We start from the raw sequence: 12351 nt of genomic DNA, 5'->3' as shown, positions 1-12351 counted from the left end.
AGGAATCTGCCTGCCAATGCAAGGGACACAGGTTCGAGCCCTGGCCTGGGAAGATCCCACATGCCATGGAGCAACTAGGCCCATGCACCGCAACTACTGAGCCTGAGCTCCAGAGCCTGCAAGCCACAACAACTGAGCCCATGTGACACAACTACTGAAGCCCGCACGCCTAGAGCCTGTGCTCCACAAGAAGAGAGGTCACAACAATGAGAAGCCCGCGCACCACAACGAAGAGTAGCCCCCACTCACCGCAACTAGAGAAAGCCCGCACACAGCAACAAAGATCCAACACAGTCAAAAATAAATAAATAAATTTATTTAAAAAAAAAAAAAAAAAGAGGGCTTCCCTGGTGGCACAGTGGTTGAGAGTCCGCCTGCCGATGCAGGGGATGCGGGTTCGTGCCCCGGTCTGGGAAGATCCCACATGCCGCAGAGCGGCTGAGCCATGGCCACTGAGCCTGTGCGTCCAGAGCCTGCGCTCCGCAACGGGAGAGGCCACAACAGTGAGAGACCCGCGTACCGCAAAAAAAAAAAAAAAAAAAGAATTTCAAATTAGCAACAGAACATTAAACTAAGTGAACAATTGTGTTAATTATTCACTAATCAATGAATTATTCATTCATAAGTCATGAATAATTATGTATGCCTTCTGGATATCTTCCTTAGTGAAATGTTTATTAAAAACGTTTGCTCGGGGCGTCCCTGGTGGTGCAGTGGTTGAGTCCACTTGCCGATGCAGGGGACACGGGTTCGTGCCCCGGTCCAGGAAGATCCCACATGCCGCAGAGCGGCTGGGCCCGTGAGCCATGGCTGCTGAGCCTGTGCGTCCAGAGCCTGTGCTCCACAACGGGAGAGGCCACAACAGTGAGAGGCCTGCGTACCACAAAAAACAAAACAAAACAAAACAAAAAACTTTTGCTCATTTTTAAAAGTTGTTTGTTTTCTCATTATTGAGTTTTAAGAGTTCTTTATATATTCTGGATATAAGTTCTTAATCAGATGTCTTTTTAACAACTATTTTCTCCCGATCTTTGGCTTGTTTTTTTTCATTTTTGCAAGAGGGTCTTTTGAAGAACACAAGGTTTTAATTTTGATAAAATTTATCAATTTTTTTCTTTTATGGATCATGCTTTTTATGTCCTAAGAAATCTCTGCTAACCAAAGGTCACAAGAATTTTCTTCTATGTTTTCTTCTAAAATTTTTATAGCTTTCACATTTTGGTCTATGATACATTTCAAGTTAATTTTTTTATATAATAGAGGTAAGTTTCAGGTTCAACTTTTTGCATATGATGTTCAATTATGTCAGCACCATTTGTTGAAAATCTGTTACATCATTGAATCACCCTGTCATCTTTGTTGAAAACCATTTGACCGTGGTTATGTGGGCATCTTTTTGTGTTTATTTTTTATTTATTTATTTATTTATTTATTTATTTATTTATTTATTTATTTATTTATTTATTTAGGCTGTGCCGGGTCTTACTTGTGGCACACAGGATCTTGGTTGCGGCATGTTTTTTTTAGTTGCAGCATGCATGTGGGATCTAGTTCCCTGACCAGGGATCAAACCCTGGTCCCCTGCATTGAGATCAGAGTCTTACCCACTGGACCACCAGGGAAGTCCCTGTGTTCTCTTTATCTGTATGTCTATCCTTACTCTAAAACTGCACTGTCTTGAATACTGTAGCCTTATAAGTATTGAAATCAGGTAGTATGAGACTTTTCACTTTTTCTATTTTAAAATAATTTTTCCTGTACTAGATCCTTTGCATTTCCAAACAAATTTTAGAGTATGCCTGTCAATTTCTACCTGAAAAGTTGCCTCAATTTTTATTTGAATTGCATTGATTCTATGACAAACGTGAGATAAATTTACATCTTAGAAAAGAGCAAGTCTTTCAATCTATGAACATGGCATATCTCTCAATTTATTAGGTCTTCTTTCATTTCTCTCACCAATGTTTTATAGTTTTCAGTGTATAAATCTTCCACATTTTCTTATTTATTCCATAATATTCATGTTTTGATGCTGTTGTGATACTTTTAATATTCCAATTTCTAATTGCTTATGGAAAATATACAGAAATATAACTGATTTTGTATCCAGTGAACCACCTAAATACACTCATTAATTTTGGTAGATTCTTTTTGTGGCTTTTAGGGTTTTGAGGGAGACAATAATGCTATCTGAAAATATGAGTTTAATTCTTCCTTTCTGTTTTGTGTGCATTTTATTTATTTTCTTGCCTTACTGCTCTGACCAGCATGTCCAATACAATATTTAACATAAATAGTTTGAGCTGAGACCTATTTGCTATTCCTGATCTTAGAACTAAACATCTTTCACTGTTAAGTATGACATTAGCTCTAGTTTTTTTTCTAGTGTAATTAAAGTTTTTTCAAACTTTTTCGTATACTAAGATGATCATATGTTTTTTTCTTTTTTTGCCTGTTAATATGGTGAATTACATTGATTGCTTTTCAAATTGCAAACTCTGCATTTCTGGAATAATCCCCACTTGGTTATGGTGTAGCAATTCATTCAAACATAAAAATATAGACAAGGATTCCAGGACATTTGAGAGGAGACTCTAACATGAAAGATAAGACCAAAATAAACAGGGGGAAAAAAAGGCACGTGGAAAAAAGAGAGTACAATGAACAGAGAAAATATTCAAAAGTAGCACTGGTACCTTCAATGAGATAAACTGCCCTAGGAAAAATAACACAACACTGTGTTGTTTTTTTTTGGGGGGTACGCAGGCCTCTCACTGTTGTGGCCTCTCCCGTTGTGGAGCACAGGCTCCGGACGCGCAGGCTCAGCGGCCATGGCTCACGGGCCCAGCCGCTCCGCGGCATGTGGGATCTTCCTGGACCGGGGCACAAACCCGTGTCCCCTGCATCGGCAGGTGGACTCTCAACCACTGCGCCACCAGGGAAGCCCAACACTGTATATTTTTAAAAGAATTATTCAAAGAACTTAAAAGAGTTCCTGTAATTAAAATTTTTTTAATGACATTAAAAAATTTTCCAGAAAATAGAGGAAAAAAGAGCAGAAAATTAAGAAGGGGGTCGGGGGAGAACATAAGAAAATTAGAGGATCAGCATGTGATTGATGGTAGTTCCACAAAGAGAGAGCAGAGATATGGGGCAGTGGGGGCGGGTAGGCAGAGGAATTAATAGAGTGACATTACAAGAAAATTTCCCTAAACTAAAAAGCCAGAATTTCCAGTTCCCAGCAGAATGATAATAAAAAGACTTATATTATGCTCATCATTGTGAAATTTCAGAGCACCATGGACAAAATGGACAAAGATCCCAAATGTTCCACTGAGGAAACATAATTTACATACAATGACTCAGAAATTGGAATGGTCTCAAACTTTACAACTGTAACCCTGAAAGTAAGAGACAATGGAACAGTGCCTTTAATATTTTGATGGGAAATAATTTCCAACATTATATTTAGAACAAATATATTTTTAGACATTCAAGGGTCTACTGGAGGATGTATTCCATTAAATTAAAAGAGTAAACTAGAAAGAAAAAGGCGTAAGATCCAAAAATAGGAGATCAAACACACAATAAAGATAAGAGGAATCCCAAGACAATGTTGCAAAGAAATTGCAGATGCTATCTACACAGCAGGCCTAGAAAGCAGAAAGTCCATATTGGAGCAGAAGAATGGAAAGCTCTAGGAAGAATGTTTCGGAGGGGATTTTTTTTTTTTTAATTTGAAGGTAACCTGGGTTTTATTGTAGAAAATTAACAACAATCCATGGATAATGTTAAATATTTTAAGAATAGTTTAAAAATATATAGCAATTTGTCATTCCATAGGCCAGACATACTAAATAACTTACGTTTTAAATTGTTGTGGTCATCTTTAAAAAACAAAATATCTTGAGGGACTTCCCTGATGGTCCAGTGGTTAAGACTCTGTGCTCCCAATGCAGGGGGCCCGGGTTCAATCCCGGGTCAGAGAACTAGATACTGCATGCCACAACTAAAGGAGACCGCATGCTGGAACTAAAAAAAAAAAGATCCCACATGCCGCAACTAAGACCCGGCACAGCCAAATAAATAAAAAATTTAAAAAAACATAAAACAAAAAAAAAAACAGAATACCTTGGAATAGTTGTCACAAGGCATTAATTAGCATATGTAGGAATTACAAAATAAAATGTGAAATTAACAAGGACAGTTTTTTAAATTATCATTTCAACTAGAAATTAAAAGTCTTTAGAGTGTTCAATCTTCATCACCATCATTGTTATATAGCCCTTGAAATGAACTGAATTCGATTCTGGATCAATTGCAGCAGAAAACATTTCTCCCATTTCCTCCTGAGAAAAAGGCTCACCTTCTGCAGTCATATACTTGATCAGTTATTCCTTAGAAACCCATCTTTAGCTGGATCTAATACCTCAAAAGCTTGAAGTAGGATATCTTTTGGAATTGGTCTGTATCTTCTTTCCGGTAGTACTTCAGTCATCACAGGAAGAAATCTTTTGAATCAAATGTATCCAGTGGGTTCTTCTTTCCCTACCTCTGCAATCAGATCAGGTAGCTCTTCAGAAAATTAGTTGATTTGCCTAATGTGTCCAATCTTACTGGGAGCAGATTTGTGTTTCTAATAGACAATTTAGAGATATTTAGCTACATAGAAAACTGGGCAGATAAACAAAAAAGAGACAATTATTTACTCTAAGAGAAAAAGAAAATAGTACAAGAAAAGGAATATTCTGAATATAAATGAATATACTAATACAATATGTGGCTCAGTTTTGAGCAATGACATGGTCATGATCATTATAAAGGTGGAATATTTTTTTAAATGCATGTCTGATACTGTAAAACCCAAGCTTCATTTTGTTTAATATTTATTTATTTGGCTGCATCAGGTCTTAGTTGCAGCCCTCAGATCTTCGTTGTGGTGCAAGAGCTTCTCACCAGTTGTGGTGCACAGGCTCTAGAGCGCATGGGCTCAGTAGTTGCAGTGCAGGCTTAGTTGCCCCGTGGCATGTGGGATCTTAGTTCCCCGACCAGGGATCGAACCCACAACCCCTGCATTGGAAGGTGGATTCTTAACCACCAGACCACCAGAGAAGACCCATAAATGTTGAATATTAACATAAGCAAAAATAATGATAATTGTATAGGCAAAATGGGAGGAATAAAAGTCTAATGGATGAAACATAAAGCTGAAAAATTTTTACTGTAATTGCATTTATTTAGCAAATGTTTATAGAATACTTACTATGTGCTAGGCAGTAAATGCTCCACAAATGCTATTCATTTAATCCTCATATTGGCTCCATGAGTTGGTACTATTACTTTTAATTTTTGGCCGCACTACACCACGGCTTGTGGGATCTTAGTTCCCTGACCAGGGATTGAATCTGGACGCTGGGCAGTGAGAGCGTGGAGTCCTAACCACTGGATGCCAGGGAATTACCAGGTTGGTACTATCATTAATTCCAATTTGCTGATGAGGGAACAAAGTCACAGAAAACTTAGTTAACTTCCCCAAGACCAGTGGTTCTCAGCTGGGGGTTACATTTGGCAATGCCTGAAGACATTTTTAGTCATTATAGGTGGGGTGAGGGTGCTATTGGCATCTAATGGGTAGAGACCAGGGATACTGCTACACATCCTACAATGCACAGGATAGCTCCACACAACAAAAATTTATCTGGCACAAAATGTCAATTGTGCCTGTTAAGAGACACCGACAAGATGAACAGAAATGGTGAGTAGCAGAGCTGGGATTTGAATCCTAGCAGCTCTTGCCACCTTACTACATTGACTGTCAATAGCAGCTCAAACATGTCATTTAGAAACATGAAGGTAATATTAGAAGAAAGAGCTGGAAAAGTTAAAAGTAGTTGCCTGTATGGAGAGATAACCTTGGGTAGGGAGTAAAGGCCAATAGAATATTTTTGTGTGTGTTGTTAGTTGTTGGTTATTAGGTTTTGTTGTTCTTGTTGTAGAAGGTCTGAAGAACTACATGAATTATATTTATTTTTAAATGTTAAAATGGTTATGAACATTCAAATCATAGACTAATTTTAACTTAATCATTGTTTCTCATATTTTTGAAGTGTTTAGTAATACGCAGTTTATAAGAGCTGTCTCTCAGTAAATTTTGGTTGAATAAATGGAAACAAGGAAAAATATTCATGAAGGACAGAATACACAAAAAGAGAACTTTCATCTTGATTGAAATCTTGCATATCAAGTTCTAACTTGCAACATAATGAAGCATTTCAGACAGAAAATCCTGAAGATCCGGATTCCTAACGGAAAAGTTATTTCAAACTTAATTATAAGCAAACAAGAATAAACAGCTTTACTAGATAATGCTAGATTACCAACTCTATCATTACATATATAAAAGCATCCATAATAGAGGAACAATGAAGTTATTTAAAACAAACAAACAAACAAACATTGAAAGCAGGTGAAATAAGGATGACTGTTATTATTCCTTTTTTATTTTTATTTTTTGGCCATGACACGTGGCTTGCAGGATCGAACCCAGGGCCCGGCAGTGAAAGCACCGAGGGATGACTTATTTTTAATAACTATTTTTAAATTCATAAATATCATGCAATCTTTAAAAATCTGTATAGAAAATACAAATCTAACTTGGAAGCTCACCAAACCCCTCAATATCTTGTACCAGTAACAACACATCTTTAACTTAACAGCATATACTGCAGAGAAAAGGAAGATGCCAAGTTCATGTCACTACTAGAGCAACAGATTGGATCAATAGATTACCTCACTCTTTATTCTCGGAGAAAACAAAAGCCATCTGCAAGAATCTTCCCCATCTCTATTTCCTCCCCCAAACTCTATTTTCTTCCTTTGGCTATCTCTGTTTAAGGTTCTGTATGTGTGCCTGTTTTTCTCCCTGACTATGTAATTTCACATTTTCAAAAAGCAAAAAAGAGGGGTTTCCCTGGTGGCGCAGTGGTTGAGAGTCTGCCTACTAATGCAGGGGACACGGGTTCATGCCCCAGTCCAGGAAGATCCCACATGCCATGGAGCGGCTGGGCCCATGAGCCATGGCCACTGGGCCTGCGCGTCCGGAGCCTGTGCCCTGCAACAGGAGAGGCCACAACAGTGAGAAGCCCGTGTACCGCAAAAAAAAAAAAAAAAAAAGCAAAAAAGACATCAAAATGTATACAGTAATTAGTGCTGCTTCTGCTGCTGTCCACATTCAGTCCATTCCTCCCTGTCCCCTAGAGGTAACCATTTGTAACAGCATGGATTCTCTTAGTATTTCTTCATGTAAATACAAGCAAATCGAGATATGTACATATATATATAGATTTCCTTATATTTCCCATATGCACTGTTCTATTTCTTGCTTTATTTCACATAAAGATACTTCGAATAAAATTTAATTATGGTAGCTAAAGTCTGGCCATCTTAGAGACACTCATTGTATAACAAATGAGAAAATTTAAGTCCAGGGAGATTATGTCTCTATTAAAGAGATGTAATTATTATTTAACAATTATTTAACAACTATTAAATAATTATTTAACAATTTAAAAAAGTTTTTCAGTTCTCAGGTACACAAAAAGAAAAATATTTTTAAAATCAAGTGTACATTTTCTATGTTTTTAGAAGTTACTAGGTGGGCTTCCCTGGTGGCGCAGTGGTTAAGAATCCGCCTGCCAATGCAGGGTACACGGGATTGAGCCCTGGTCCGGGAAGATCCCACATGCCGCGGAGCAACTAAGCCTGTGCGCCACAACTACTGAGCCTGCACTCTAGAGCCCATGAGCCACAACTACTGAGCCTGTGTGCCAAAACTACTGAACCGTGCATGCCTAGAGCCCGTGCTCTGCAACAAGAGAAGCCACCTCAATGAGAAGCCCGTGCACTGCAACAAACAGTAGTCCCAGCTCGCTGCAACCAGAGAAAAGCCTGCATGCAGCAATGAAGACCCAACAGAGCCAAAAAAAAAAAAAAAAAGTTACTACTTAAGCCAACTCAATAAAAATTTGTACCTAAACAAATACTATGTTTGGAAACAAAGTCACAATTAGACCTAATAATATCCCTTGTATTAAATAAAAATAAATCAGTGGTTTTAAAACGTGGCTGATTTTTTTATCATTTTCTGTACTGCTAAATAGTAATTACTTAAAATTTCAATAATATGCTTCTTTATCAAAGATTTTAATCTCTTATATTAAAAAATCATTCTTGATATAGTCAAAGATCATAAAACAAATGCTAAAAGCTTAAGTAAACACATTGAATTCAAATGTTTTCAACAAGATTTTAATGGGAAATTAAGGGGCTTAGAACTGTGTAAATAATTAAACCCTCCCACCTTCTTTCTACTATCTATTTCCCATCCCCCAACCCTATGCAACCTGGACTGCTCAGTTGGAAACATATTTCTTTAAGTGGAGCTCAGAATGGGGACTTGGTAGAGGAGAGAAAGAAAAATGCAGCACATAACAACCATCCACCAAGTTAACTCGGGAATACTACTCTTCACACTGCTCCAGTAAGGCTGATTTGGCCTGGAGCTGTGAAATCAAAGGAGAGTGAGTTTCTCTGTGGCCCTTCCAAGATTCTTCCAAAGACCAAAGCCTATTTTATACTCTCAGTAAAACCACTATTCTATGGCCAATAGTATTTGAATGAATGGTTTTCTATTCCAATGCAAATTAATACTGTCTTTGGGATATATATTAAATTTATGAGTCCCTTTTATTTCAAGTGAGAAAAGAAATTACTTTGAAAATAGAGAGATGACCCAGCAGATAGTCACAAATCATTGCAACACATCTGCTTGAATTTTTTAAGTCATATAGACATACGCTTGTCTCAAATAAAAGACTACTAAAAGAAAGGAGAAGATCAGCTGAACGCCTTAAAACAGGGAATGATGTGACTTCCCTGGCAGTCTAGTCGTGAAGACACTGCAGGGGGCAAGGGTTCTATCCCTGGACAGGGAACTAAGATCCTGCATGCTGCTCGGTGCAGCCACAAAAAAACAAACACAAAAACCCCCCAGAAAACAGGGAAAGAAAAAATTTCAACGTATATAAAATAATTAGAAGAAATTAACACAGAAATTAAATAAGCAGAGAAGGTATTTGACCATTACAACTTTCCAGAGGTTAAAAAGAATAATGTGCTATCAAAAATACGATAGACCACATTCACAGAAAGATAGACAAGATGAAAAGGCAGAGGGCTATGTACCAGATGAAGGAACAAGATAAAATCCCAGAAAAACAAATAAATGAAGTGGAGACAGGCAAACTTCCAGAAAAAGAATTCAGTATAATGATACTGAAAATGATCCAGGACCTCAGAGAAGAATGGAGGCAAAGATAGAGAAGATGCAAGAAATGTTTAACAAAGACCTAGAAGAATTAAAGAACAAACAAACAGAGATGAACAATAAAATAACTGAAATAAAAACTACACTAGAAGGAATCAATAGCAGAATAACTGAGGCAGAAGAATGGATAAGTGACCTGGAAATCAGGATGGTGGAATTCACTGCTGCAGAACAAAATAAAGAAAAAAGAATGAAAAGAAATGAAGACACCTTAAGAGACCTCCAGGATTACATTAAAAGCAACAACATTAGCATTATAGGGGTCCCACCCAGAAGGAGAAGAGAGAGAGAAAAGACCAGAGAAAATATTTGAACAGATTATAGTCGAAAACTTCCCTAACATGGGAAAGGAAATGGCCACCCAAGTCCAGGAAGCGCAGAGAGTCCCATACAGCATAAATCCAAGGAGAAACACACTGAGACACACAGTAATCAAATTGGCAAAAATTAAAGACAAAGAAAAATTATTGAAAGCAGCAAGGGAAAAATGACAAATAACATACAAGGGAACTCCCAAAAGCTTAACAGCTGATTTCTCAGCAGAAACTCTACAGGCCAGAAGGGAGTGGCGTGATATACTTAAAGTGATGAAAACAAAGAAGCTACAACCAACATTACTCTACCCAGCAAGGATCTCATTCAGATTCGATGGAGAAATCGAAAGCTTTACAGACATACAAAAGCTAAGAGAATTCTGCACCACCAAACCACCTCTACAACAAATGCTAAAGGAACTTATCTAAGTGGGAAACACAACAGAAGAAAAGGACCTACAAACACAACCCCAAAACAATTAAGAAAATGGTCATAGGAAGATACATATCGATAATTACCTTAAGCTTGAATGGATTAAATGCTCCAACCAAAAGACACAGTCTCGCTGAATGACACAAAAACAAGACCCATATATATGCTGTCTACATGAGACCCACTTCAGACCTAGGGACACACAGACTGAAACTGAGGGGGTGGAAAAAGGTATTCCATGCAAATGGAAATCAAAAGAAAGCTGGAGTAGCAATACTCATATCAGATAAAGTAGACTTTAAAATAAAGAATGTTACAAGAGACAAGGAAGGACACTACACAATGATCAGGGGATCAATCCAAGAAGAAGATATAACAATTATAAGTATATATGCACCCAACATAGGAGCACCTCAATACATAAGGCAACTGCTAACAGTTATAAAAGAGGAAATCGACAGTAACACAATAATAGTGGGGGACTTTAACACCTCACTTATACCAATGGACAGATTATCCAAAATAAAAATAAATATGGAAACAGAAGCTTTAAATGACACAATAGACCAGATAGATTTAATTGATATTCATAGGATATTCCATTCAAAAACAGCAGTGTGCATGGAATATTCTCCAGGATAGATCACATCTTGGGTCACAAATCAAGCCTCAGTAAATTTAAGAAAATTGAAATCATATCAAACATCTTTTCTGACCACACCGCTATGAGATTAGAAATGAATTACAGGGGAAAAAATGCAAAAAACACAAATACTTAGAGGCAAACAATACCTTACTAAATAACCAAGAGATCACTGAAAAAATCAAAAGGAAATCAAAAAATACCTAGAGACAAATGACAATGAAAACACAATGATCCAAAACCTATGGGATGCAGCAAAAACACTTCTAAGAGGGAAGTTTATAGCTATACAAGCCTACCTCAAGAAACAAGAAAAATCTCAAATAAACAATCTAACCTTACACCTAAAGGAACTAGAGAAAGAAGAACAAACAAAACCCAAAGTTAGCAGAACGAAAGAAACCATAAAGACCAGAGCAGAAATAAATGAAACAGAAACAAAGAAAACAATAGCAAAGATCAATAAAACTAAAAGCTGGTTCTTTGAGAAGATAAGAAAAATTGATAAACCACTAGCCAGACTCATCAAGAAAAAGAGGGAGAGGACACAAATCAATCAAAATAAAAATGAAAAATGACAAGTTACAACAGACACCACAGAAGTACAAAGCACCCCAAGAGACTACTACAAGCAATTCTATGCCAATAACATGGACAACTGGAAGAAATGGACAAATTCTTAGAAAGGTATCACTTTCCAAGACTAAACCAGAAAGAAATAGAAAATATGAACAGACCAATCACAAGTAATGAAATTGAAATGAAATCTTCCAACAAACAAAAGTCCAGGACCAGATGGCTTCACAGGTGAATTCTATCAAACATTTAGAGAAGAGCTAACACCCATCCTTCTCAAACTCTTCCAAAAAATTGCAGAGGAAGGAACACTCCCAAACTCATTCTATGAGGCCACCATCACCCTGATACCAAAAGCAGACAAAGATACTACAAAGAAAGAAAATTACAGACCAATATCACTGACGAATATAGATGCAAAAATCCTCAACAAAATACTAGGAAACAGAATTCAACAACACATTAACAGGATCATACAACATGATCAAGTGGGATTTATCCCAGGGATACAAGGATTCTTCAATATATGCAAATCAATCAATGTGATACACCATATTAACAAATTGAAGAATAAAAACCTTCTGATCATCTCAATAGATGCAGAAAAAGCTTTTGACAAAATTCAACACCCATGTATGATAAAAACTCTCCAGAAAGTGAGCATAGAGGGAAACTACCTCAATATAATAAAGGCCATATACGACAAACCCACAGCAAACATCATTCTCAATGGTGAAAAACTGAAAGCACATCCTCTAAGATCAGGAATAAGACAAGGATGTCCACTCTCACCACTATTTTTCAACATAGTTTTGGAAGTCCTAGCCATGGCAATCAGAGAAGAAAAAGAAATAAAAGGAATACAAATTGGAAAAGAAGAAGTAAAATGGTCACTGTTTGCAGATGACATGATACTATACATTGAGAATACTAAAGATGCCACCAGAAAACTACTAGAGCTAATCAATGAATTTGGTAAAGGTGCAGGATACAACATTAA

The sequence above is a fragment of the Hyperoodon ampullatus genome, assembly GCF_949752795.1.
Source record: "Hyperoodon ampullatus genome assembly, chromosome: 1".
Classification (NCBI taxonomy): Eukaryota; Metazoa; Chordata; class Mammalia; order Artiodactyla; family Ziphiidae; genus Hyperoodon; species Hyperoodon ampullatus.
This window is presented reverse-complemented; position numbering follows the sequence as displayed.